This window comes from Salmo trutta, chromosome 31 (genome assembly GCF_901001165.1).
Source record: "Salmo trutta chromosome 31, fSalTru1.1, whole genome shotgun sequence".
Classification (NCBI taxonomy): Eukaryota; Metazoa; Chordata; class Actinopteri; order Salmoniformes; family Salmonidae; genus Salmo; species Salmo trutta.
This window is the reverse complement of record NC_042987.1, coordinates 20,305,761-20,323,893: the sequence shown is the minus strand read 5'-3', so window position 1 is coordinate 20,323,893 and position 18,133 is coordinate 20,305,761.

Below are 18,133 nucleotides of genomic sequence, written 5' to 3'. Positions count from 1 at the left end.
AGGGTTGTAGACTTTGCTCGCACACACTTTTTCAATTCTGCCCTCAAATGTTCTATAGGATTGAGGTCAGGGCTTTGTGATGGCCACTCCAATACCTTGACTTTGTTGTCCTTAAGCCATTTTGCCACAACTTCGGAAGTATGCTTGGGGTCATTGTCTATTTGGAAGACCCATTTGCGACCAAGCTTTAACTTCCTGACTGATGTCTTGAGATCTTGCTTCAATATATCCACATAATTTTCCATCCTCATGATCTCATCTATTTTGTGAAGTGCACCAGTCCCTCCTGCAGCAAAGCACCCCCACAGCAAGATAATGCCACTCCCGTGCTTCATGTTTGGGATGGTGTTCTTCGGCTTGCAAACCTCCCCCTTTTTCCTCCAAACATAACGATGGTCATTATGGCCAAACAGTTCTATTTTTGTTTCATCAAACCAGAGGACATTTCTCCAAAAAGTATGATCTTTGTCCCCATGTGCAGTTGCAAACCGTAGTCTGGCTTTTTTATGGCGATTTTGGAGCAGTGGCTTCTTCTTTGCTGAGCGGCCTTTCAGGTTATGTCGATATAGGACTCGTTTTACTGTGGATATAGATACTTTTCTCCTGTTTCCTCCAGCATCTTCACAAAGTGCCTTGCTGTTATTCTGAGATTGATTTGCACTTTTCGCACCAAAGTACGTTCATCTCTAGGAGACAGACTGCGTCTCCTTCCTGAGCGGTATGATGGCTGCATGGTCCCATGGTGTTTATACTTGCGTACTATTGTTTGTACAGATGAACGTGGTACCTTCAGGCGTTTGGAAATTGCTCCCAAGGATGAACCAGACTTGTGGAGGTCTACAATTATTTTTTGAGGTCTACAGGGTTTTTCTAATGATCAATTAGCCTTTTAAAATGAAAAACTTGGATTAGCTAACACAACGTGCCATTGGAACACAGGAGTGATGGTTGCTGATAACGGTCCTCTGTACACCTATGTAGATATTCCATCAAAAACTGCAGTTTCCAGCTACAATAGTCATTTACAACATTAACAATGTCTACACTGTATTTCTGATCAATTTGATGATATTTTAATGGACAAAAAAATGTGCTTTTCTTTCAAAAACAAGGACATTTCTTAGTGACCCCAAACTTTTGAACGGTAGTGTATGTGTGTGTGTGTGGATATTCCTGGAAGGTACTGCTTGTTTCAAGTGCAGACCTGTAAGGGCCCAGTTCCATGTGAAGGCTGGGGCTTTGGAGAACATGATCAGATAGTAGAGACATAATCCACAATTTTGTAAGTAGTGTAAAATGTATAATTCTTCACTTGCCTTACCTATGGTTGACCAGACATAAATTATAGTGGAACAAGTAACATATAATTGAACAGAAGTTTGTCAACATCATTTTCCTATTCAAGAACAGATCAACTTTGTCACTGTCATGTGATAAAGGCTACACTTCGATGTGCAGTTTGCACAGTTCACACAAAGACACATATCTGTACATGGTAGCTTGTTCGATTTGCAGGTACATCTCCCTTTTACACATTGAGTTTTCTTGCAGGAGCAGTGCACAAGCTCCAAGATGCTAACTGGGGCTGGAGGGAGTGTTATCCAGTTGATCACAAAGAAGTCTCTCTCAATCTTCCAGCCATAGGCCATTGGTGGGGGGATGTCTGGCTGGCTCTGCAGGCTTCTCCTGTGTATGCCTGCTTGGTAGTTTGTCCATTGGATGTGTTTATGCAAGGAGTCTTTGTTTGGTTGTAGACTTCTGTCTGAGCGTCTTCTGTTCCTGAACATCTGACAACTTTCTTGATTTACATCCCTGCATTCTTTTTGATCATACAGGTCACACGTGAAAGCTTTTATGGATTATTGGTCTGGTGGCTGTTGAAAAGCTGTTCCCAACTATATGAAGGTAGAGCAATGTTCATGGCTAGAGAGTAGTGTATTTGCTGCCTTCACTTTGCCAATGCCATGCAGAGCGCTAGAGCACTCACTGTGCCACAGCCAGAGAAGCAGTGGAGATCGATCAGAGCATTAGACTTCTTCATCCAGGTGGTCGTTTGTCCTTTGGACATGTATAGTGTGTGTCTTTGCCCCTTTCCCTGTGTGGAGTACAGGTTTTCTCCAACCTTGCAGAAAGTGACTGCCAGTACAAACACATCATTGTCAGGACTCTTGATCACTACATGTGTGCTGTACTGTGATGCATGCGCACAATCCAGTAATAGCCAAGTGACGGCCTCTTGTATTGTGAACAGTGCTGGCAGTGGTAAAACCTCAAGATATGTGCCGCTGCTGTTCATTCTGAGCGCATGGCACTCAGATCCATGTCCATCTATTAGGGTAATGTCCTCAATCAGATCTTTCCTGGTCTTGGATCATGTCACAAAGACCAAATGTTGCAGACATTCTTTGTTATCGCCACACAACAAGAATTTGGACCATTGTTTGGGAGTTTTTCTGGTCGTCCGAATATATTTTAGTCACCTGACACCCTTTTGTTGCTCAACGACCTCCTTCAGCGTTCTTGATGTCCATTGTTTTGTATGTGTCTGGGACAAAATGCACCACTTTAGATTAGCTGGCTATGTCTGTAGTTATCAGGAACTTTAGTGCCCTGTTGGCAAACATCCCAAATGTATCTTGCTGTTTCATAACTTGAACAAGTGTCATTGCATCCCACACCCAGGTTGAGCCATCAGGGATGCTTTCAACTGTGGCTGGTGGGTTTACTGATCCCTCTAGAAAGTACATGAACTTTGCTTTATCAGTTTTCACGAGGGAGCCATGCTTGTTGGCAATTGCTGCAGGCAAGGGCCCCAGACTATTAGATGAGCATTTCACTGTTGATCTTTCTCACTGTGCCTACCACAATGAGCCTTGCAAAAAGATCTCGAGGAACAGTGCCCGGGAGGAACAGTGCCCGAGAGGAACAGTGCCCGAGACCATTCAATAAACCTATCAGCTAAGCGGATCCTGTCATGTGTCAAACAGCCATGGCTAATGAGGAATGCTTGGGTATGAGCCATCTCCCTTTCATTATGAGATTCATAACATCCTGGCAAGTTGTATACAATCTTCTGACTCTCCTCCTCTAACATTCACACGTACATTGTCAGTAGAGGGGTCTGTTGTCATGCCTGTTGTCCAGGCAATGAAATTTAAAAGCTCATTTGGGACCAGATTTGAGGCAGAGAGAGATGAGGACTGTCAGTTCTTGTAGTAATGCTGCCACAGTTGTATAATGCTAATTTAGTCATCTAGCTCTTAATCTGCAATGGTTTTTAACTTAGAAACTAGTCAAAGTAAGGAATATAATAGCTATTGAATATCTTTATTCGTTCTTTGTTCATAATAAAATATGATTAGCAATTTACACTGCAGGATGAAGACATTACCGAACATATTTTTTATAAAGTGCAACTGTAAAAAAAAATTTGGCTCTTGTACAATACAACAGTAACACATGCAAATGTAAAAAAAAAAAAATCCTGGTTAGGCGATATGCTATTGCTTGCTTTTTCTATGATGTAGTGTACTAGAGTTCTGATTGGATCATCGGATAGTGGTGGCATTTAGCAGTACCGGGATTTTGCCTGACCAGACAGATAATTATAAGATATGTTTTTAGATAAATGTGCACAAACTAGAGGTGCCAGCATATTTTACAAGTCTTGTAGAAATTATTTAATGTCATATACAAAAAAACAGCTCCTCCACAGATCGATCGACTTCACTTTTTTTTGGCCTCGGCCCACCACCGAACTCCTCCATTGTAAAAAATATATATTTTGGAAGCTATAGAAAGATATTTATTAATGTCTACACTCGTTTTTGACAGGTATATTTTATTTCAGACACCTTACTACATGCTTTTACATTATGTTAAGTGAACTGAAAATGAAAAGAAAACATTAAAAAAACATATACAAACATATTCCTTGAAGTTTTTTTTTTTAAAGTCTATAAGAAATAAATACTTAAATACATTTTGCTGAAATACTGTAGAATTCCATTAATTCCTTTGGAGGACTGCTCTTTCTGTGGAGTACCAATATGGCCTCCAGTGGCTTCAAAGCCTCGCATTGGCCAATACATAGCATCAGCAATCCAGGATTTATACACATCATTGGGTGAAATCCACATAGATGACATCAAAATCAATGACTCAAGGTAATGAATTTCAAGTAAGTATTCTTGTCTTTTGTATCACGAAAGATAACATTACATTGGATTTTTATAGAAGGTAAGATTTCAGATCTATTCTAATCCCTGGGGAGGGAGGGAGGGATGGAGGGAGGGAGGGAGGAAGTGCTGGGTTTGGGGAGGGGGACGATCACATCTATTATTACTATCTAGCAGTTTATTTGTCTATCTGTGCCCTGACTGACAAAGTTTGTCCTGACAGCTTGTTTGGCAGGAGCCGACGTTCCTCTGTCGTCCTTCTTGCTGCTTTCCGCACTGACCTTGGGAGCTGTGGCCCTTTGGAGAGAGATGCATTGTGCTGCAGAGATTCACTGCCAATTACAAGTGACAGGTAATACAATGGCCTCTGTCTACACTAAGACTAGATCTGATAAAGATCTTCACTGGATAAAAGAGTATCGACCTCTTTAGATGGATGTAATGAGGATAATTGTTGCTCCTCTGACTTTGTTTTTACATTCTCATGAGACACTAGATTACCCCGCTGGTGTCAGAGTGATACCTCTCCAATGTGGTCGATGTTCTGTTACTCGCATACGATGTGGTGCAAGGACACTGTAGAAATCCCTCTCTCAAACTCTCTCTCTTTATCTACACCATGGATAAAGATGTGTCGCTTCCCATAACACCAAGATAAGATGTCACTTTTTCATTCGCGGGATACTGCTGCAAAGTGTTGTAATGCTTTTTGAATCCTTGCATGCAACCAGATAATAAGGTATGACTTATATTATCACTTTATATTTAGCTAACTGTCCTGACCATAGACTGTATCTTGACATTCTGTAGAATTGAATCATACACAGTGTCTATGATGTTACCCCTAGTTTGAGTGATTCTTTTCTTTTTTATGAAACTGCCAACTCATGGTCTCCAGTCAATCTTTAAAAAATATTTTGTTACTCAAAGTTGGACCTCTTTTAGTGACAGGCTCTAGAGTCCTGATAAACATGTACAGATCGCTTCTGCAGTGAGATCTACAGTGTGGGCGTGCAGCAGGCTCTATGCTAAGCTAGGTTGCCATCATCTGTAGCAGGGAGCCACGTTGTTTGTGTCTGGAGTGGGGAACAAAAGGGCAGGGAGAGGGGGATTTTGGGGTGGGTGAGAGGGGTTGGTGGTTCATCGAGGGAGGGGGGTAGTAGGGAGATTGGTCGCTTTACAAATGTGACAGGCACATTGCTGTAGTTGATGTACTCTGTCATCTTTACTTTTAGGAATGCCATCAATTTTTACACTTCTGTTAATAAGTATTTCAAAAAAGTGGGCTGACTGTCACATATCTGTTTAAATGAAACCCAGATGTGTCATTTTTTGTCTGAAAAACAGGGGCACCTCTCTGGATGTAGGCAGCTGAGACATAGTGTTAACTCATGATACAACCCATCTTAAGAGGAGCCAAATTCACTTTATGTGACGGGTTTTTTTATCGGTTGGAAGCATTTCAAGCCTACTGATTTGAAGATGTCATCTGAAATCATCTTATTACGTAGGGTGGTGGAATTAATCTTGACATTTAGTATCAGAGAAATACTTGTTGATTCGCAGTATTAAAGAAGATTGCCTGTCAGTTTAAATAATATGCTATGTTTTTGCTATGTATTCAAGCTTCCATCTATGATTCCGGACCTATTCCCATTTGAACCAGGTTATTTTCATAAATTGTGTTATTGATTTGAACCAGTACTTCTAGGGAATATTTTCTCCTCAGATGCTGATTTCTGAAATGTTATAAGCACTTCTCTTTTTCCATCTTTTTGTTACAGTATTTTAAGAATGACTATTGGTGTGTGAAGCTGCAGGAACCCATATGGCAGGGTTCCCCAGTAGGCTGCCCGCGGGCGATTCTATTTGGCCCCCTGAGTTTTTTAGGCCCCAAATTGTTTTACTTTTTTATTTTATTTTCGATGTTGGACATAAAAGACTAGGAAATCATCTAAAGTGGTTTTAAATTAGGAAATCTGTTTCCAAGTATTCCCACACATAAATACAGGGGCATAGTATGTGATTATGCCATATTATGTGATTGTATCCCAGTATAATCAAGGTTTGAAATTACTCTGTTTTTGTCATACTTTCTCAGTTTGGGCTTCTTGTGATCATTTTGCAGTGTACAAATGATTTATAACTATGTTCCGGCCCCCGACCATCCGCTCAGCCTGCGGATGAATGTAATTGCCCTATGGGATGCCCTTCAATTTTTATTTCAACCATGTTTATATAGAGGCAATGTTTGCCATCCTCTCAGAAGTATTTTTTTTTTCAGGTAGCTTCTACCCTTCTATTGACATGTCCTTGTGGGTGTAGTGTGAGTTTGCTTTAGAAAAAGACAATTAAACCAAGTAATTTCCTTCTCTTATCCATGTTGATACATGGATTATATTAGATGACTTGGCAATCGTCCATTGTGTGAGCACATGACATGAAAGGAAATGTGTGCTTTGCCTGTGATTTAGCATATTCTTTCTTGTTTTTAGGATTTTAATGAAATATCTGTTAGAGCTAGGAATATGCTCGTTTGAAAACTTTCATGGGGTTTAATTAAGACAGTTGTCTACCATAACCGGCTTAAACATGTATACGATTATGATACATTTCATTCCCATTCCATAGTCCCTTTAGTCATACTCTGAGTTTTCAGGTGGTGTGTAAAAGAGGTAGTCTTGCAATAGCAGAGTCAAGTGGAGGAGGAGCAGCATGGATGAACAGTCAACATCTGTATTCCCTGTTGAATAATACTGTACACTCGTTTACTGTGGCAGTTCTCAGTCTGATGGCTACTTGTATGTGAAGTATCCAGGTACATGAACAATATATGGAGCATGTCAGGGTTGTTGGCTTTCTTCAGTGCTCCAGGTGATGTTCACTAAAGGGATGTCACTGGATATTCAACTGTAGGCCTGCAGTCATTGATCTTTACACCACTGCTGTACAAGGTATAGCTTCCACAGACAGTGACATGTTCATTATAATGTTGGCCAAAAACAAGTCAAATACAGCATACAGTTTCACAAAGAATGAATATGCTGCTCCATTCCAAAATGAAGCTTTGCTTTGCGATGTATTTCACTAGTTGCCCATTCTAAACAGCTGTGTTGTATGTGTAGTATCTGTCCCTCCGTCTACAGTTTGTGTCTACGCTGATGGTCCACTGATGAGTCCTTATGATCAGTATTGTCCTGCTCCTGGGTTCAGTTCAGGGCTAATATCCAATCACAGCTTTAATATACACACACAGCCGAGGGACTTGTTCAGCGCGTCAGACCAAAATATACCCCCGCTCCTTCACCCCTCGACTGGCTCAATTTAAGCATGGGGCTGTGTTCTCCTCCTATCTGCCCTGGGGTTTTTTACATATCTGATGTCCTATGTGTTCCTTGGTTTAATGTGTATGATCTGAGTGTGATCGTAACGGTGAGGAATAACATGTGTGCTGTTATTTCACCAACCAACACAGCACACAGGGATCAACTATTTATGTGAAACGTGTTTTGGGAAGAGGTTGTGTGGGATAGGGTTTAAAAGTGAACAACGAATATGAAACACCTAAAAATGAACGCAAAGGGACAATATTGAAAAGATATTGTAATGTTGAGATATTTAATAAATATAATTAAGTGCTTTCTCCCCAACACCTAGTTTGCACAGCTCTGTTCCAAAACAGTGTTACATTTACAAACCTATAATGTATAAAGACCATTTATACAATCAACATTTTCATCCCATGTTACAGTACCCTCTGCCTCAGAGGACTGCACGTCCTTGGCTTACCTCTATCTCTCAGGTGAAATGGAAGATGTGTATCTAGGCCTATAGCTACTACAGCCCGTATACTTTACAGAGAGAGAGAATGTTCTGTTCATTGTATCTATAAAGATCTCTTCCTCTCATTGGTGTGCCCTTGATTTGCTCACAAAGCAAACCCAGGCCTGCTGTGGGTCCCCAGAGACACCCAGAGAGTAGCAGCTGCTCGCTCTTTCTCCAAACCAACATGGGCAGCACACACATGGGGTGGGGGGTGACGGATGAGGGGGTACTATTTAACGCTCCGCCATGGCTAAACACTGTAAACATCGATAGGCATCCTTGCACAACTGGAAATGTTTGATATGAGCATCAGGGATGTAATTATTTATTTCATTTAGAGGGCAAGGGGCGGGGGCTTAGTTTTGCTGTGAAGGATGAAGGATGCACACTCGTGGGTTTAGCATATCAAGGCGTACCCCAATGACGGAAACTAAAAAGAGGCTCTAAAAAAGTAGTTGTTTTGTATCACTCTCTTTTGGTTCTCTGCCTATAAGCTTTTCCATGTATGTCCAAAAAGTGGTGTGATCAAAGTTTGACAAAAATATATATTATTGAGCTTTCCCTGGCTCAGTAAATTAAATTAATTACAACCTTATAAAGAGTCTAAATGGGCTGTGGGGATCTAATGTCTAGCCCCCTCCAGCGTGCAGTAGGCTAGGCTGCATTTCCCTGGTATCAGGTGGCTCTGATTGACACATTGTGGGGCAAGCTTATTAATGCCAAAGGGGATGGAGAAAATTTGATTCCAGTCTGTGTCACAGCCAGGCTATGTATGCCAAGCCAAGTCCAGGCACGTATATTTACACATATCAGGGAAAAGGGGATGCTTCCTCATTTTGAGTGTTTTATTCCCCCTATGAATGTGAGTGAAGCGGGTAATACATTGACTGTATGTTGATTCCACAGTAGTGAAAGGAAGGCAAGACAGGCATTTATTGCTGTCTAATCAGATTGTGAAATTAATTATGCAGACAGCATCAAGCTCAATTGCAGTTCATTTCTCTCCAATTAATTGTAATGCAAGCCAATTTCAAGATGTGAAAGATCTGAGAGCACTAACAGAAACTGTCCTCTCCATACAAATTGCTTGTGTTTCCACTCTGCCCATCCCACACCTCACCCCAAAGAGTCCCATTGACCAGATTTATATTTTTGTAAATGGGGGGGGATTAGCCATCAGGAGGGCATGCTTGGTTATCACATTTTCACAATGCATTGTTGTGGTTCTTTTCATTTAAATCCTACTGTGGGTTGGAGCTGACCTTTTTAGAGGGGATAATTAAGACCATAATGGCGAGGTGCTCCTCTTGTCTGTCTGTCTGCATAGAGTGGATGATTAACTGAGTCTCTGTTAATGGGGACAAGGCTGGACACTGAAGGCTAGATTTGTTCAGTCAGTGGAGGTGTATTATTCAATCACCATTGCAGATCACCTCCCTCACCTGTCTGCTGGAAGTACATTAAGGGCCGTTCTGTTTGGTATTTTTTAGCATGTCAGATGACCTGCTTTGCCTTTGCTGTCGTTGAACCAAACTGGTGGTCAATCAGAAATGATATTTTTTTATCAATCACTTAAACACTCTTGTGATGAATCTGTGGGTGAGCATTTGAGGGCATCACTGTATTCTAGTGTTGTCTCCCTTTGTGGAGACACTTACATTGATCTCCTGCTGAGTGTTGTCCTGCACCTAAGGTGCAACAGAAGTAGAGCTGTCACATCAGATCAGCGGAAGTGTTGCAGTACAGCGCCTCATGTTCACTTCCCCTCTTTTTATCTTGTCTGGCATTCAGAGTGCCAAGGTTCCCAGGACAGCATATGTTTGATCAGCAGATCCCAGCTCCACTCATGAATAGTAATGTCCCCCTCCCTGGCCAGGGTCCCATAGATTTTAGCCAGCCTGGGACTGGAGTTTTACCAACAGGGCCAGCCCCCCATGCTCCGTGGGGACACTGGGGGGGCCCCAGCTTCCTGCCGAGGAGGTCCGTCAACGCCAAGCCTCCATGCATCACTGTCTGATGCATGGAGTCCCAGTCTGAGTGGGACTGGGTTGGCCAACCCCAGACATTGTCTCCCCCCTAGACACAGTAGGATGCACCCCCAGGCCTCGCTTTATGTCCCACAGCACAGGGTCATGGCAGAGGTACTGAATGACCAATAACTCGGTGTTATCTCCTGTACTTAATGTTGTCAATACTTTGTTGTCAATACTTTATGTTGCTTATGTATTGAGGAAGTAGTCATTGACACAACGAAATGACACAACTGTGACAGATATGTAGGGATTAGGGATCACCATATTGAGGTTCTCAACTGAGGTTCAAACTATTTTAAATTGTTACCTTCTGGATAATGTGCGCTAAGATACATTTTTCCGTCTTTACACTTGTTTTCGGTTTAATTCTCTGTTCAGATAAACCATTAATTAATCAAATGTAACAGTCTTTAAAATGTCATGGTGTCTTTGTATCACAGCTATAATAAATGCCACATAGCTGGGTAAGAGCTATACTGCCCTCTAGTGCTGCCTTGAAACAAATGTATTGTCCATGCTATTTTACTGAGAGAAAGGTATTACAGTAGTAACATTTTAAAAGATCTGTAGATAAAGTATAGCTTTTCATCTTGCCCACCACCGAAGGTTTAGCTCTCTCCTTTTCTAAATCTTGCTATCTCTGAATAAATGTTAGTATTGTAGGGTTGAGCTCACCACAACAACAGCTGCAGCATTTGTTTGCCTTGGCTCTGGCGAAGGTGAGAGCCAGTTATGCTTATACTCCACCATGCAGACTCCCTCCTGCCTGACAGGCTAGGCCCGTTGCCAGGCCAGACCACGGTCCTTGCCAGGGGAATGCCCATTACTGGAGAGCAGCCCTCCACCCACACCATAGCCCTCTGCCAAGGCGCTAGCTGTCAGTGCCCAAAGTGCCAGAGTGGAATTGGGTTCAAAAAGTCAAGGAGGAGGAGTGCCTTTCCTCTTACCAACCTCAAGCGAGACTACCCATCTGTGCTAACCTCTGTGCCCCGTGAGAATAACATCTTTATATGTGTTTCTGTTCAGTGTGAAACTGAATTGTAATGCAGTGATAGGTCAATCCTAATAACCTTTATTTTTCATTATCTTACCAAAGAGCTGGATAAAGTAACAAATATTTATGTCATAAGAAACCACATTTGTTTTTCTCCGAATACCTTTGTCAGCTAATAGTAATGTAGAATCTGTACCTCTCATTCGAAGATGTGAAGACGAGGGCTTCTTCCTACAACGTAAACCATTGTGAGATACATGTATTCTCAGCACATAGATCCTACAGCTCAAGGTCAAGAGGATTCAATGAGGGCTTATCATTAGAGCCAATTATTAGGTCTGACAATGCGTTTCAAACAAATCAATAGCCCTGGTCAAAGCTCTTTCAGAGGGCTGGTCTTCCAATCAATCTCACTCAGGGCCAGACATCTTTTCTCCAATGTTGATGATGGATATTGATGCAACCCTTCTAGCCCATAGTAATCTGTATATATACATGTATGTTTTCAGTCTGTGAAGGAAATGCATTCAGCAATATAACACAATTGTTACCATTTTAGCTGGCATACTAGACTGTTTTTAGGGAGAAGGTTTTCGAAGAAGAAGTTATTGCAGAGTATCTCCTACATCAGCGTCCAAGCCAGCACCACAGAGGGTGGAGGAGTGGGCACCTGAGAAGGGCTCTGGCACGGTAGTATGTCCCAGGCCAGCATTGCAGTGCCCTCTGGCATCATCATGGATATTATACAGGGCTCAACCCAACCCTGAGGCTTGCTGAGGGAGCACCTTGATTAATGCATTTCAAATGGTCCAAGCTAGATTAGATTAAATGAGGTAAAGATGCCTCTACGGTAGTGTATCAGAGTGGGAGAAAGAGGAAAGGGATGGGCATTGCATTTAATGCACACGTTAGGTATGTCATTTGGGAATTTGCTCTTCCCAATCCTAACGATTACAACAATTATCTCTTATAGGTGGGAGATTTTTTTTCAGTTATCATATGCATGTTGAATTCATTCTTCGGTTCAATGCAATCATTCTCAAATGAGCCGCCACTCTTGTCAAATAGCCTGGAGAATAAAGGCTGCGTGCGTTTTACTGGCAATGAAGATAACACAGTGCCAGTCTTCAGATTGGTAGAGGTGGATGTCTGTAGACAGCCAAATCAATGGGGTTTCCTTTGACGTGAAGGTGTAGGCTTGCTGAAAGGCAGATTTGTGAGATGCTGCTACCTTGGGACATTGTTCTCCTGTCAGTCTCGGCAACCTAACAATGTAATCTCTCTCTTCTCTGCTCTCTTCTTCTCCTCTCTCCCGAGGAGCAAATATCCTTCAGGTAAACAGCAATACACGTCACCCCCTGAAGATGTACAATTAATATTTTGTGTGTGCCAGTTAGGAGGCTTTAGATTGAGAGGTTTAGCTGCAGATAAAGGAAATACATTTTTCATCAGGAATAATACAACGCTTAGAGAAAGCACAAGGAGCAGGTGAAAGAGGACAGGGAATTTGTCAAGTGTTGTCACTTCAGGATAATACTGCTTAGCGTTTGATCGGAGTAATCAAGGGGTGTGATGTCTAAGGATGGGGGATTAAACCAGTGTTCACTGGGCTGATGGGAGCCGGTTGAATGCTGCCGTTTCACTGGGCTCAATGGAATTCGCAGGAGTTTTGTTCAGTCTGATTTTAGTTATGTCTCTGGATCTGTTGGAGTGTTTCCAACAGCTGGAACTGAAGGTGTGGACTGCAATGTTGAACACAACACATGAATCGAATCCTTTTTCATTGTTTGATTCAAGATGATAACCTGTACGTAGGTTGGAAAGGGTGTCCTCTGGGATAGTCTACTATGAAAGGAAATTATCAATCTATTCCAATGACTTTCTTGTCCTGCTTTTTTGTTAAGATGCCGGTTGCTGAAGTTTGCTGTAAGTCTACTGCCCCTGCAGTGCTAACGACGAGTCTCACCTTTTGCTCTTTCTCAATTTCATGATCTTAATATCTCCCTTGATGTTTTCAATGGAGTAACTAACTTGTGTGGGTTCAGTGGTACAGTCTGGCACGGTGTGGTGTGGTGGGTGGATGCTTACATGGAGTCCTCTCTAATTTGTTTCTGCTCCAAGGGTTCTCATTAAGGACATGTGGTGGGAGGGCTCACAGTGAGAGGAGGAGAGGCCATGCAGCTTGGGAAGGTCACAAAAACAACAGTATGTTGGGATTACTGGTTGTATGGCTGCGTCCCAAATGGCACCCCATTCCCTATTTACTGCAGCCCACGACTTTTAACCAGAGCCCCTATAGACCCTGGTTAGAAGTAGTGCATTATAAATTGACAAAGCAAATGATAATGATGATTAAAAATGTAATGTTGTCCTATTATGTGCCTGTTTTGAATCTCCGTGCTTTCTGTACCTGCCTACTGTGACCACCTGATGGCAGAAAACACCACAACCACAGAAGCTGTTAATGCCACACACTGAGAACCACAGAGGGCCCTCTCCATGAGGTGAGGTGGTAGTGGCTTATTCACTGGTGTGAAAACATGGGATATGAAATGAATGTCCAGGGGATTTTGTACTAGCCTACTATAGCTTATCAAAATTTACAGGAGCAAGTGTAATTTGAATTGTTCATCTCACCTCTCTCAATCAGTGTCTCAACAAGTAATTAAGAAATGACCTACAAGAATGTGGATATTTTTTGGCCCTTCTCTTATCTCCCACGTATTGAAACATCACAAGACGCCAGAAGGGCAAACTAAATTGGTTGGCTCAGTACACTCCTGGCTCTCGTGGCAGGTCGTTGTTCAGGGGCGCGGCAGTGCCGGAGTGAGCCAGATGGGCTGCGGCCGCCCGGTGCCAAACAAACAGATGAGAGTGAGGGAGGGAGCAAAGTAGTAATGAGCATTCCGAGTCTTTTCGGTGAACCTGCTCATTTGGCTCCCAAATGGCTTTTCATTCAAAATGCTTACATTTTTTCCCAGAACCATGAAAAGATTGTAAAGCTCAAAGGGTAAGCTACCATTATGCCAGATAGTGAAATGCAGCTTCAAATACATTTTTACCTGGAAAATTAGTAGATGGCTTGCAAAAAATATAAAATGCACTGAAAAAAATATACGTGGACCAGACTGACGCGCTCTCCACCCTATTTATTGTTTCTTCAGTCAGGCTTCACACGTTTTAGATCATTATTTTGTAAATTATCTGCAGAAGAACTTTGGTTTGAGCAGTAGTAACAGTATGCAAATCAGGGAGCCAAATGAACGGCTCTTTCACAGATGTGATTCGGTTTCCGACGTTCACAAAAAAGATCCGTTCAAAAAGAGCCGTTCGTTTGCGAACGAACCATCACTTGAGCAAAGGGACGGCGCAGCGGACATTCGCCCGTCCGCCATGTCAATTGAAGGGCTTTCTTTGTCAGCAGCTGATGTCCAACTGAAAAACCTGCTGATGTCAGTTAGACCCATTGAGGTAGGTCAAACCTGCTCTGCGTGTCATACTGTGAGCCTGTCTTTTCAATCGAGAAGGTTGATACGATCAGTGCAATTTACTGTGAAACAGGTTAACCCCTCTAATGAAGGATCTCTTTTTTGGGAATAGATTCCCCTTACACCTTAAACACAGTCTATCTACAGACTCCATGAAAGCTGTGTGTGTGTTTGGTTTTACTATCCTTGTCGCTGGTCCCCACAAGGAAAAATGCTATTACAGGTTTAAGGGTTATGTTTAAGGTTAGGGTTACAATTAGGGTTAGTAGTAGGCTAAGGGTTAGGGCAAGGTTTAGGGTTAGGGGTTTGGGAAAATAGAATTTTGAATGGGAATCAATTGTTTGGTCCCCACAAGGATAGTACAACAAACGTGTGTGTGTAGGAGGAATTTTGGCCTTATGTGCTCATGTAATGTGTTGTGTATATGTTATCTGTCTAGGGATGTTTTAACTTATTTTGTACACTAGGGGCACTCTCGCATGGAGTTATAGGTCACTGGTCACATGTATATAGGTGCACAGCCCACTCGGCACACCACAGTCATTTCAATGTGGACAATTGGGTAATATTTGGTTGAGATGTTGATCAATGAGATTACAGCCTATATTCACACACTCAAAAAGACAGCCAAAAGTTTGTTGAATTCCCGATGTGCCATCTAAAAGCACAACCAAACTCCAATGGAAAACAATGTTTAGGTTTTGGTTTAGTTGTCACCTAAATGTGTTATCACTGCACTTTCAATCATTTAAAAGCACTTCAAAGTTCAAATCTGAATGCATTGTCAACTTAATGTGTTGTTACTGTGCTTCATCTAATAGTAGAACCAAATTACCTGGTTTGCAGTTGAGATTACATTAAAAGTACATGGTACAGGTGATCAGTGCTTGAGATTCTGTGCAGATTATTACATAAATTGTAAAGAACTCCACAGACCTGCGACTTTGCATGACATATGGTAGGTAACAGCATCTCCACCCCGCTGATCCTCAACACTGGGGCCCCACAAGGGTGCGTTCTCAGCCCTCTCCTGTACTCCCTGTTCACCCACGGCTGCGTGGCCATGCACGCCTCCAACTCAATCATCAAGTTGCAGACGACACTACAGTGGTAGGCTTGATTACCAACAACGACGAGACGGCCTACAGGGAGGAGGTGAGGGCCCTCGGAGTGTGGTGTCAGGAAAATAACCTCACACTCAATGTCAACAAAACAAAGGAGATGATCGTGGACTTCAGGAAGCAGCAGAGGGAGCACCCCCCTATCCACATCGACGGGACAGTAGTGGAGAAGGTGGAAAGTTTTAAGTTCCTCTGCGTACACATCACGGACAAACTGAAATGGTCCACCCACACAGACAGCGTGGTGAAGAAGGCGCAGCAGCGCCTCTTCAACCTCAGGAGGCTGAAGAAATTCGGCTTGTCACCAAAAACACTCACAAACTTTTACATATGCACAATCGAGAGCATCCTGTCGGGCTGTATCACCGCCTGGTACGGCAACTGCTCCGCCCATAACCGTAAGGCTCTCCAGAGGGTAGTGAGGTCTGCACAACGCATCACTGGGGGCAAAATACCTGCCCTCGAGGACACCTTCACCACCTGATGTCACAGGAAGGCCAAAAAGATCAAATATTTTTTTCCCTCACTGTACATTACTCATCTCATATGTATATACTGTACTCTATACCATCCACTGCATCTTGCCTATGCCGTTCTATACCATCACTGTCACGCCCTGACCTGAGAGAGACGGTTTATTTCTCTATTTTGTTAGGTCAGGGTGTGGGGTGGGCATTCTATGTTTTGTATTTCTTTGTTTTGGGCCGAGTATGGTTCCTAATCAGAGGCAGCTGTCTATCGTTGTCTCTGATTAGGAATCATACTTAGGCAGCCTTTTCCCACCTGTGCTTGTGGGTAGTTGTTTTCTGTTTAGTTTTCTGTACCTGACAGAACTGTTGGCTTGTTTTGTTTTGTTATTTTGTTCAAGTGTTTCATAGTGGAATAAAATCATGGGCACTCAACACGTGCACCTTGGTCCCCTCATTACGACAGCCGTTACAATCACTCATTCATATATATATATATTTTTTTATGTACGTATTCTTATTCATTCCTTTACACTTGTGTGTGTGTGTGTGTGTGTGTATAAGGTAATTTTGTGAAATTGTTAGGTTAGATTACTCGTTGGATATTACTGCATTGTCGGGACTAGAAGCACAAGCATTTCGCTACACTCGCATTAACATCTGCTAACCATGTGTATGTGACAAATAAAATTTGATTTGATATCTTGAACATGCACTCTTTCTATAATTACAAGAAGACAATTATAGTTACGGTAACCTAAATGTGGCTATGGGATGTTTTACTAATTTTAAGGTTGAATAAATAATGTTACATTCGTTTGTAAGATCGCCTTAACTTCAGGCTATTTACTGTATTAAACAAGTAATATTGAATTGTGTTTGGTTGACAACACAACCAAATAGCCTACATCTCCTTTAAATGTTGATATTTGGTTGTGTTGTCAACCAAACACAACTCAATATCACTTTTGCAATACAGTAAATAGCCTAAAGTTAAGGCTATCTTACAAAATAATGTAACATTATTTATTCAACCTTAAAATTAGTAAAACATCCCATTGTCGACAAGTTAACAAATTATACTGTATGTTGGATTCACGTATCCAACTCAACCAAAAATACAAGTTAAAGAAAAAGATGAAACCATTAGCTGAAATGGAACTATCCAAGCAGCAGATAGCCTACATCAACATTTAAAGGAGATGTAGGTTATTTACTGTTTGGATAGTTCCATTTCAGCTAATGGTTTCATCTTTTTCTTTAACTTGTATTTTTGGTTGAGTTAGAGACATGAATCCAACATACGTTATTATTTGTTAAATCGTTGACAAGTTAATAGGCTATTTACTGTATTGCAAAAGTGATATTGAATTGTGTTTGGTTATCAATGCAACCAAAAATTAACATTTGAAGGAGATGTAGCTTCTGCTTGGATAGTTCCATCTGTGCCACTGACTTTGTCAGGCTTTAATTTCAGTTTGTCTACAAATTAATAACTGTTATGTTGGATTCATGTCTCCATTTCAACCAAAAATCTAAGTTAAAGATTAGGACTAAATCAAATTAAACTTGAAATTCACTTTAAATAAAGTTTGATTGGATTTTTAAACCCATAAGAGTCTAAACCCTGTCTAAGCCTGGCGAGGGGGTTCTTCTAAGATATATGGAATTGTTTTAAGCAGGTCATACCAAGTATAATTTTGCTATTTATTTGAGAATTTTAAGACTCCTTGAAACAATTATTTTATGAAAAATGTTTTGGGGCCTTACTGCTATTAGCCCAAAATGCTACAAACACATTGAATAACAGATGCACGACATGGAACAACAGATAGTCACAAAAATAAATCAAAAGGAAGGTTGTTCTGAATTGTCTTTCATATATCTGAGAGATACAAGAAAGATCAGTAAAAAACATTTTTACATTACTTTTGGCGCTAAACAGTCTCCAACATTGGATGCTACTGAGGGGAGGATGGCTCATAATAATGGCTGGAATGGAGTCAATGGAATGCTAACACCTCAAA